The sequence below is a fragment of the Sciurus carolinensis genome, chromosome 17, assembly GCF_902686445.1.
Source record: "Sciurus carolinensis chromosome 17, mSciCar1.2, whole genome shotgun sequence".
Taxonomy (NCBI): Eukaryota; Metazoa; Chordata; class Mammalia; order Rodentia; family Sciuridae; genus Sciurus; species Sciurus carolinensis.
Window position 1 is genome coordinate 11289461 of NC_062229.1, and position 10327 is coordinate 11299787.

A 10327-nucleotide genomic window follows, 5' to 3' on the forward strand; every position below is an offset into this window, starting at 1 on the left:
TGAGATTTCATCTTACCCCAGTTAGAATGGCAGCCATCAACCAAACATAAAATTAATAAATAAATGCTGGCAAGGATATAGGTCAAATGGCTCACTCTATGTTGGTGGGACTGAAAATTAGTACAACCACTCTGAAAAGTGGTATGGAGTTCCTCAAAAGACTAGAAATTGAATCACATAGGACTCAGCTATTCCATTTCTTGGTTTTTATCCAAAAATCTAAAATCAACACATTGTAGTGAAACAGTCACATCAATCTTTACAGCAATTCACAACAGCCAAGCTAAGAACCAGTCCAGGTGCCCATTAACAGATAAATGGGTAAAGACAATGTGGTATATATACACAAAGCAGTTTTACTCAGCCATAAAGAAGAATGAAATTATGATCTTTGCTGCTTCATGGATGGAAACAGAGAACATTATGCTAGGTGAAATAAGCCAGACTCAGAAAGTCAAGAGTCAAATATTTTCTCTCATATGCAGAAACTAGAGCAAATAAGGTGAGGAAAAAAAAACAGAGGGATTCCTTGAAATAGAAGGGAGATCAATGGAGTAGAGGAAGAGAACTGAGTGGGAGGAAAGGGAGCTGGAAAAATGGAGGAACTGCAGAATGAATTTGATCAGCTATGCTATGTAGATACATATTCATAAACTGAAAATACCAAAGTGTATTCCACCTTTACGTTAATCCACAAAGCACCAAGTGAAAAAAGTTGATAATGCATCTCTGAAAACATAATGCTCCTGTTTTCTACCAGGTTTTTTCAACTTCCCATGTTTCTGATTTCACTTTCTTGTGAGTGAAATCCTAGCTCACAAATTTTTATATTCAGAAATTATCATCATAATATTCTCCAATTCCCTTCATTTATCTGCAGATACCATAATATTATTCTTCTTTATGACTACATAATATTCCATTGTGTATATACACCACAGTTTCTTAATCCATTCATCTATTGAAGGGCATCTAAGTTTTTTCCACAATCTAGCTATTATGAATTGAACTGCTATAAACACTGATACAGCTGCATTACTGTAGTATGCTAATTTTAAGTTCTTTGAGTATAAAACAATGAGTGGGATAACTGGTCAAAAGGAGGTTCATTTCAAGTTTTTTGAGTACTCTCCATACTGCTTTCCAGAGTGACTTAAGCCAATCCCAAAAATTGAAGGTGGAATGTTTTCCCTGATAAGTGGATAATGATATATAATGGGTGTGGGGGAGTAGGGGGTAAGAATGGAGAAACTTTAAGTAGAGGGAAATGAGAGGGAGGGAGTATGAAAAATGGTGAAATGAGACAGACATCATTACCCTATGTACGTGTATGGTGTGAATCTACATTGTGCAAAACCATAGAAATGAAAAGATGTACCCTATTTGTGTACAATGAATCAAAATGCAGTCTGTAAAAAATAAAATAAGATAAAGAAATTATCAGTATAGGCCTGTACATTTGGTGGACTTCAAAGTTTGGTAAGTACTTTAGAGTTGCATGCAGATAACAAATATCATCCCTGATCACATAGGTGGCATTAGGATACGCTGCACCTGTCCTGAGTAGGAATGAAAGCAACACTAGACTATCTCTGCTTTTGAGAATGATTGAGCAGATTGTTAGGAATGGGGAGGAAGGTGGTCAGCGGCAAGCACGTCCTGTCGGGGGGCAGGAAGGCAGGGCGTGCTGTGCTGTCAGTGCCTTTGCTTCCTGGGGGCGCTGTCTGGGTCTGCGGCCACTCCTCCTATCTAGAGATGGAGCAGCAGGCACCACCCACTACTTTGCTCAGTGACCCACCTGGAGCATGGGTGGGAAGAGCTCAGTGAGCAATGGCTCTTTTCTGGGGTGATGAGGATCAAAATGACCGGGTGGGTTGTGGGTTGTGCAAGGGACCCCGGCCAGGATTCTTCTGGCAACATGAATTCAGAGAACTCATTTCAGTCAGGTCTTTTCTCTTATCAAACTAACAACTTAGCATGAGTTACATAAAAAGGTATTCATTCTGTTTCAGTAAATATCCTGGGAGCTCACAACCAAGGGCACACTGTGCACATGCAACCAAGTGAGCTCTCCAAGCCAAGGATTAGACCTCGCCTGGGAAACCCTCAGAAGGGGCTGGTGTCCTGGAGACTCCCCTGCTCATCCTGGATGCTTTGTGGACCTTTGAGAGTGCTCGCCGCTGGCTCTCAGGGACCCATTCTCTGCTGCTGTGGATGAGACGTCTTAGGGAAGTGGAACCAGGGTGGTAAGAAAGGAAGGTTGTTTTTACTGACGGGAGGAAAACTCATTTAATTCAGTAATTGTCAATACAGTTCCAAATCTGTCACATAGTTCTAAAAAATAAACAAAATTTTAAAGTGTGTTTGCTATTACCTTACATTATAACAGCACGATAACAAAATCCCATACCATATTGGCCCTGTAATAAGAGCCCCTGAAAGAGATAACTGATTTGATTATTTTCTTAAATTTTTTCATGGGATAATGGCATATTTCCAATTGCCTGAATAATGTACTATTAAACTGTCTAGGCCCATGGTTATTTTGTGATTTCCACTGCATTTCAATTTCCTATTCACTTTACATTTGTCACTTGACCCTCTACCTAATTGAAGTTGGAACTGGAATTATTTGCATTTCCCTCTCCTGCATCACACATCTCTACAGTAAGCTACAAAATTACTCTAAATGGATCCTCCTCTCAGGATTCTCACGGCTACTCCCTAACATCAAATTCTTATGCTTTCTATCTTTGGTCACTTTTTGGGCAGTAATAGGGATTGAACCCAGGGGTGCTCCACCACTGAGTCACATCCCAGTCCCTTTTATTTCTTATTTTGATACAGGGTCTTTCTAAGGTGCTCAGGGCCTCACGAATTTGCTGTGGCTGCCCTTGAATTTACAATCCTTTTGCCTCAGCCTCCCAAGTTTCTGGGATGCTCTTGTTTATATTTTTTTCTTTTAAATCCATTTTTAATTTTTGATGCATTGTAACTATACATAATAGTGGGAATATTTATGCCATATTCATAAATCTGAATAAGATTATCTCATCAATTTCATTCCCCTGTACCTTTCCATTTCCTTTCCTCTTTTTATTCTAGCCTATTGATTTCCCTTTTATTATTATTATTATTACTTTAATTGGTTCATTATAATAATATATAAGCAGAAGTCATTGTGGTGTATTCACACAAGACAGCATAATTTGATAGATTTTGTTCCCCATTCCCTCCCCTGCTAACTCCCTCATAATCTCCTTCCTTTACTCTATTGGTCTCTCTGTTAAGGAAAATGAAACTTTTGATATAGATGTTTGCCATCTTCACTATCAACAAGCACATAAACTTCAAAGTTACAGCAGCTGATATTCTGTATATTTGCATCCTCCTGACCTCCATAGACTGTCCTGTGCATCCTGCTGATGAGGAAACCATGCTTCCACCAGTCCTTCCATCTCTCCTCTCCCTCAGCACTTACTGTGAAAAGTTGCCTCTTTCCTGGGTCATGACCAAGAGCTGAGGATCCAATGCCCCTCCTCTGCCTGGTGTCCACTGAGATCTCAGGCTCTGCACTCAGAATTGATATGAGTAAAGTGACAGACAGGAGCTTCCTGAGGCAGAAAAGCATGGGACAGGCAGATGCAGGTGTGGGGACAACTGGACTGGAGGCATCGACTGAAGGGCTGGAGGCATAGGATGGTATTGATTATTATATGACCTGGGAGGCTCCAAGCCCAGAGCTCATAATTAGCCCAATTGGTCTATGTTGGCCAAACCTCCAAGGACTTCCTCATGTTAGTGGAGGAAGTAAGAGAAGAGAAAAAAATGTCCACAGGTTTAGGGCTGTCCTCAGGAGGAAGCTTGTGTGTTCTCTTCACAGGTTTCCCCCTACCCTTTTTTTTTTTTTAAGATTCAACTTCTGTTTAATTCAGTTGATTATTGTGCAAAAATACACCTAGCAAAAATTTACCATTTTAACTGTTAATTCACAGATAAGTGGCCTTGACTTCATTCATATTGCTATTTAACCATCGCCAAGATTCATCTCCAGTTACTTTCCATCTGAGTATAATGAAAATTTACACCCCTTTAAATAACCTCCCCTTCCTTGTATCTCACATCTCTGGCCATCGCTATTTACCTACAAAACATAAAGAGTAATTAAAGCCGTAAAATTGAAAAGCAATGTGTCCAAGGAGCAGGGATTCAAAGCTAAGTGGTTTTGCTCCCTTTCCCAGTCTGCACTCCAAGTGGAAGCTTTGGTTTCTGAGATTAGATGGTTCTGTGGAGCCTCCTAAGGATATTTCAATGCCTCTGTCATTGAAGGCGTGAAGGGTTTAGCAAGAAGGTGATGGCAGTGTCCATCACTGAGGCCACTACTTGGTGTCACAGAGAAAGTGACACAGCTGAACTCCATGAGCCGTTCCAATAGATAGGCAAACAAGTGACAGGTGAGACTCACAGGCAGCAACGGCTTTATCTTTCCACCTGGTGGTGAGATTCTCCAAAATTTCTTTATTATTTCTTGTACATTTTCTTTATAGTAAAAGAAAAGGAACCTTCGGAGAGGAAGAAAACTGAAGCTGGAAACAACAAAATGCCTGATTATGTTATGGGAGAAGATGTGAGATCAGACAAGATTAAAAAGTTGAGGGGGACAAGGAAGGAATTAGAAGTTTTGGCATCTTAAAAAATATGAATTTTAAGAAAATCAAATTGTGCAGCTGGAAATCCAAGGACAGACCACAAAATCATCAAATCTTAGAAGCCACAGAGGCAAGGGTTCATGACGACTGAATAATGCAGAGGGTGACAGATGGCCACAAAAGAGTCACAGTCCATCACAGTCAGCAGTGTGTCATCCACACAGCCAGAAGTGAGAGGAGAGGCATCTGTGTGAGGCAGCCCTCACAGGAGAGGACTCTGCTGAGTTAGGGCATCCACAGTCATCCTTGAGACTGTGGTGGGGGTGAAGCAGATGTCAGCCAAGGACAGGCTGGAGAGGAAGAAGCACATGGGGCGTGGAGGACAGAGTCAGAACTCACGACCAGGATGAAGAGCAGGTTCCTATGCACCTGACCAGATGTGAGGGTAGGAACAGTTAAAAAAAGACTATCTCTAGTTCTGGATCTTCTGAAAGAGATTCTGAAGCATGAGAACATTGTAGTTCTCATAGCCTTGACAACTTTCCAAAACAGAAAAGTTGGTAGAAAAATGAAAAAACAAAAATAAAAATAAACCACCCAGAATGCTATGCTTATTTTGTATTCAAGTATCCCCAAGTGGAGTGTTCAAAGTTGACATTCAGTTTCCCAAACACTGGGACCAGTTCATGGAAAAATATTTATGAATTATGCAGGTGTATTTGTAGGAACCCAATACAATACTAGTAAATTATATATATAGTGAGAAACTCACTTGCTTTTTATGATTTTTCCATTTTTTCTTCTCTATGGCTTTGGAAAAATGCTTCATCTTTTTCTGATCAAAAACCCTCTCATGTACATTTGAGGAAGTTAGCACCAGAAAAGTCCCCAAAACTGATTCTCAAGTCCCACCCATTTTATGCCAATTAGTATATTTTCACATTGATACTTTAAATTTCAATTTTCTTATCTCAGCTACATGAAGGCTACTAGGTTATTATTTTTGAATGCACACCATGAGATAATTCAGAAAAAAATAAAAGAGAAAAGTAGAGGAAATAATACATATAAACTTGGGACTTTTGCTCACATCTAAAATGGACATGATAACAGTTTATAGTGCTATTGTAAAACAGTTTTAAATTTTTTGCTGAAATTATATATAGTATGTAATTCTCCTTTATGAATATGTTTACCTGTTAATATTTTTGCTATGGTTTCGATATGTGGTATTCCCCCCAAAACTTATGTGTGAGAAAATACAAGAATCTTCAGAGGTGAAATAATTAGATCATGAGATCTGTAAATGAATCAGTGGGTTAATCCACTTGAACGAAATAACTTTGTAGTAACTATTGGCAGGTAGGTTGTGGCTGGAGAAAGTAGGTCACGGCGGGTATGACTTTGGGTGTATGTTTTGTCTCTGGTGAGCAGACCTTTCTCTGCTTCCTGGTTGCCATGTCTTGAGCTGCTTTCCTCTGCCATATCCTTCTGCCTTTCTCTTCTGCTTCAACTCAGGCCCAGAAAAATGGAATCATCTGACTATTGAATGAATCTCTAAAACTAGGGGGCAAAATAAACTTTTCCTCTTCTACATTGTTCTTGTCAGGTCTTTTTGTCACGGTGATAAAAACCTGACTAAAGCAGAAATTGATACTGACAAATGGGTTTGTTGCTGTGACTCACCTGACCATGTGGTTCAGAAGTATTTGGAACTGATTTGTGGAAGGAGTTTGGAAAAGCTTGGAGATGCAGAATGGAACCTTATAAACAGAGTTTAATGGGAAATTATAGTGGGAGCTCAGAGATCAGAATGCCAATAGGAAAGACTAAGCTTATGAGGTTTCAGAGGAGAAAGAAGACTATTGGAAATTTGACTAGAGGCCATCCCTGTTACATTCTGGCAAAGAATCTGTCTCTATTTTATCCATGTTCTGACACTTTATATGAGACTGAATTTGGAGGTGATGGACTAAATAATCTGGCAGAGAAAATTTCAAGGAAGTACAGCATTCACACTGTGGCATGGATATTGCCATCACTTTTCAACCAAATTTACTCTGATAATCAGGAGTAGAAAGCAGAATGGAAAGATTTGAAAAACTTTTAATTTGGCTAGAAAAGTACATTTAAAACTAGGGCCAAGAAAGTTTGTTATTTAAAACATTATGGTCATTAAAGAGATGCTAAGTACTTTACATAAAGACATTAGGTAAGATGACTTTGAGGGCATCTCAGAAATCGGCCAGACCATACCCATCTCAACCTCATGGATGTAGAAGTAAAATTTTCTTTGTTAAAGACCGTGAAGATACCTTGCTTATAGAGGGGGGGTCCTGGGAAATCATTTTACCATTCTCAACCACACAGGCTCTCAGAAGCTGCTGCAGTCATGGTCCCAGGAGGTCTGACCACTGCCTGAAAATGGCAACAGACCTTTGTGTCATCTCCATTTTCCTGGTTCTGCAGGAATGCAGTAGGCTGGCATTTGGGGTCACCAAGGCTTCCACTAAAATTTCAAAGGAAGGACTTGAAGGCTAGACAGAGTGTAGCAGGGCTAGAATTCCTGCAGGCAGCCAGTGAGAGGGCAATAAGTGTAGAAGTGAGAAGGAAGTCAAAGCTCAAGAGGATTAAGAGATGCCAGTAACAGAATATCTGCTCAGAAAAGCTGTAGAAATTAGGCAGAGACAAATCAAGAGAAGCCACATAGGCTCAACCAGCAAGGCCATACAGGTGGAGATACACAAGTCCTTTGGAGAAAACATGATGCCTTGTGCTGCAGACACTGGGCATGGAGCTACAGGGCTTGTTGTCCTGCTGGATTTCAGTCTTACTTTGGTCTCATCCCTTCCTTCTGTGCCCTCCCTTCTGCCTTTTGCAAAGGAAATGTTTACTCTAGGCCACTGTACATTGGATATTTGTAACTCGCTTTTGATCATTACAGGGGCTCAGAGCTAAGAACTGGTCTTGAGTCTCAGGTAAGATTTTGGACTTGGACTTTTGGGCAATGCTGGAACTGTTAAGACTATAGACTAGAAATAGACTAAATGTATTTTGCTTTGTGAAATGGGCATGAGATTTTGGTCGCTGTAGCAGAAAGATGATTAGATTATGAAAGATGAAGCCAAACTGGTGGATTAATCCACGTAAATGGATTAACTGTGTAGTATCTGTAGGCAGGTGGGGTGTGGCTGGAAGAAGTACATCACTAGGGACATGATTTGGTATGTGTATTTCATCCCCAGTGAGTGGACCTCTTTCTGTCTCCTGGCTGTCATATCCTGAGGTGCTTTCCTCTGCCGTGCCCTTTTGCCATACACTTCTGCCTCACCTTGGTTCCAGAGAAATGGAGTCAGCCCACCATGAACTGAACCATTGAAACCATGAGCCAAAATAAAGGTTTCCTCCTCTAAGTCATTCTTATCAGGTCTTCTTGTCAGTCATGAAAAGATGACTAAAATAATTTAAAAGTATCAAGATACTTTGTATTAGACCCAAACCAACTTAATCAGAGAATCCTCATGGGATACTCTTGGTGTTTTTTTCTACATCAGAGTTGAGATCCATCCACTGCCCCAGGTTCCTACAGGGCACTTGGAAAATGGTTCATTAATATTACCTGCTAGTTTTGTCAACAATACTCATTACACATGTGGGGATTAAACCTAAGGTTCTGTGCCTTCTATGCAAGCTCTTCTCCACAGAGCTGCTCCCCACCCCAGAGCAGGCTTATTTTTACATAGATATATATATGTCCATACTGATTCATGTATCTATAATCATTTTCCTTTGAGACTTACCAAAACATGACTTAAGACTTATCTAACTACACCTATTTCCCCCAAAATGAAGTAGTTTACATAGCCATGTAGATTTAAGTCTCTGTGTGAAGCACATGCAGCTACTTCAAATGATTTACTTGATGCATAGTGAATCCTCAGGGAGAAATATAATTAAATTAGAGAGTGTATGGTTAGAAAATCTTTTCAAAATCTTTGTGTCTCTTTCCACATCATGCAAATATCTTAAAGTTTCCAGGTAATATGTGCATGTGAGATAAATATTTGAATTCCAATAGTTTATGCAGTTTCCTTTTTATTACTTTTTAAATTATTTATTTATGTTTTACAGACTGCATTTTGATTCATTGTACACAAATGGGGTACATCATTTTGTTTCTATGGTTGTACATAATGTAGATTCATATCATTCATGTAATCATGCATGTACATAGGGTAATGACATCTGTCTCATTCCACCATTGTTCATACCCCCCTCCCTCTCATTTCCTTCTACATAATCTAAAGTTCCCCTATTCTTCTCTCACTCCCCACACCCCCACTCCCATTATATATCATTCTCCACTTATCAGGGAAAACATTTGGCCTTTGGTTTTCTGGGATTGGCTTGTTTCACTTAGCATGATATTCTCCACTTCCATCCATTTATTTGCAAATGCCATAATATTATTATTCTTTATGACTGAATAATATTTCATTGTGTATGTATACCACAGTTTTTTTATTCATTCATGTGTTGAAGGGCATCTAGGTTGGTTCCACAATCTAGCTATTGTGAACTGAGCTGCTATAAAAATTGATGTGGCTGTGTTACTGTACTATGCTGATCTTAAATCCTTTGGGTATAAACCGAGGTGTGGGATAACTGGATCAAAAGGTGGGTCCATTCCAAGTTTTCTGAGGATTCTCCATTTTGCTTTCCAGAGTGGCTGCACCAATTTGCAGCTCTACCAGCAATGTAAAAGTGTGCCCTAATAACAAATATTTGTTTATTGTGGTGAGATATTTCCAACAAAAATTATCATTTTCACCATTTTATGCACACTATTTGGAATATTAATTACACTCACCTTATTGTGCAGCTATCACCAACACCCATTTCCAGAAATAATTCATCTTTACGAACTGAGACTATACCTATTTTTAAAAACTCCAAATTATTTCCCCTCCCAATTTTTACAATGATGATAATACTAGGAAATATGACAAGGAAACAAAGTCAGAAAACTACAACAAAAATGAGAGAAAAGAAGAATGTGAGATTTCCAGTTGACATGTTTAGTTTCATTGACTTTTCCAACCTCCATTGCAAATGTATATCAGAGGTCCTAGGATTAGATTAGACTCTTTCTATGTGCAGCCTCCTCAGGGCCCATTTAAAGTCCCTGTTCCTCAGGCTGTAGATGAAGGGATTCAACATGGGGGTGACCACAGTGTACAGTGACCACAGTGTAAGGTCACTGCACCCTTTCTAGGGGAATGGTACGCAGATGAACCAAGGTACACACCAAGCCCTGTTCCATAAGGTAGACAAACAACTGACAGGTGAGACCCAAAATTGGAGAAGATTTTATGCTTTCTACCATTGGATGGATTTCTAAGAATAGAGGAAATAATTTTATAGTAAGATAAAAGGATCCTGGAGATAGAAAAATTCCCAAATATGGCACCAATAAAGTACATGACTAAATCATTAGAAAAGGTACCAGAACAGGCAAGACTAAGGAGTTGAGAAGGGTCACAGAAGACGTTAGCAATTTCCACATCCCTGAATTAGTTAAATTGTAAGACAATCAAGTTGTGCAAATGGGATTCGAAAAGACTAAACAAAAAAAACATCAAAACCAAGAAACCACAGAGACAAGGTTCATACTTACT